Consider the following 1,860-nt stretch of genomic DNA (forward strand, 5'->3'; position numbering starts at 1 on the left):
ACACCCTTTTCTAATAATGCACTTTTCCTACATAGTTGTCACCATTCTAACTAGTGTTACCTTCTTCATACCCTATAGGATTATTTGTTCTCCATTGTCATCCAAGCATTCAATGTCTTTGTCATAACAATCCACTTTAGTCCTATGAAGATATAACCAGTCCATACCCAACAACATATTGTATGATCCCAACATCAATACATTCAAATGTGCTCGTTTAGGCATACTATTGAGTTTGAATTCAAAAAATCTTACCCAGTGATGAACTCTCTTCTTTGTATCTCTAGCCAACTGTACTAACCAAGATTCTACATCCACTTTTTATTCAAACCACACATATCCACTAAGTTAGGGCTAACATAACTATAATTAGATCTAGGTTTAATCAAAATAGAAACAACTTGATCACAAAGATTACCATCCATCTCAATGATAAATGCCTTGTGATCTACCTACCTATTATCCAGTGTTGCATAGATACAAGGAATCATTAGGGGATTTTTGTGGTATAAAATGGGCCTCCTAAGAAAAATGTACAACCAAAATAAACTTTATAAGAACCAATAGGATTCAAGATGATGATGTCAACCATGGGGGATGATTCACCATTTTGGAGTAAAAAAGTACAAATATTAAAAAATAATAAAATAATAAAACTTCTTTTTCGACTCGTATTTTCAACTTATCTTCTTACGCTTTTATTCAAATTTCAAGTGGCAGTAATCATTGGATGAAAATTTTAATTCATCATCCAAGGAGTATCTATGTACATACTTTTGATGGACCCTACTACACAAAAAATGAGAAATACATGAAAAAATGGGATTACAATCATGTTTTTCATGTATTTCTCATTTTTCGTGTAGCAAAGTCCATTGAAAGTATGAAAAATGGGTACTCCTTGGATGAGGAATCAAATTTTGCATCCAACGAGTGTTTCCGCTCGAAATTTGAGTAAACCCATACAACGATAAGTTGAAAATACGAGTTGTATTTTTTCCCTCTAAAATTTGATGATGTAATCTAATCTTATTTTATTATTTCCACTATTATTTTATAATTTCCTTAAGAGGCCTATTTTAGATTTAAAAAATCCCCTATTGGCTCTTCCCGACATCTCCAATAGTATGCGCCTCCTTTGCATTATATATCTGAGGCCTACCACCCTGTTACTGCGAACAATCTCTCAGGGCATGCTCTTTACCACATATCCAACACTCCAACCATCTAATACCATCTCCTTTATTTTGTTGTTGTGAGCCATGTCCCTATCTAATTTCATTAAACTTCTTGTATGATGCAACATTCTCTTTCTCTTCTGCTTTCTGAGGCCTTGTTCTTTCGGCTACCATTTATCTTTACTTTTATATTTCCCTTTGCAATTTTATATTTCCCTTTACAACCTTGTTGAGGTTTTATCTTACATTTTCACTACTCATAAAAGTGCTTCAATTTCCCAATATCTTCCTCCAATGACCGAAGCGTATCATACTCAATTTGATCTCTAAATGCTAATGGCAATCCACCGATAAATCTCCGAACTTTAGCCTTTTCATCCTTAAGATATGGTACATACTTCAATAGCTCTAAGAACTTAGTCATATACTCCTCATCTATCATCGGTACCATTTTTAGCTCATATAATTCCTTGGTTTTGTTGTCGTAGTACCTTTTCGACAAGTACATCATCCTTAAAAGCCTCTTGAATTCATGCCAACTCAACTCTTCTGTCCTGATTTCTCGGACCCACTTCACATATTCCCACCAGATGTTTGCTTTACCTTTTGTTGGGACGAGGTCCCTGGGGTCAAGTTTTGTAAGGTTTTGTTAAAAATTGTAAAGTCTCCACATTTTGAGGAG

Source organism: Pinus tabuliformis, chromosome X, assembly GCF_031772625.1.
Source record: "Pinus tabuliformis cultivar Carrire ecotype Pingquan chromosome X, CPIR1, whole genome shotgun sequence".
Classification (NCBI taxonomy): Eukaryota; Viridiplantae; Streptophyta; class Pinopsida; order Pinales; family Pinaceae; genus Pinus; species Pinus tabuliformis.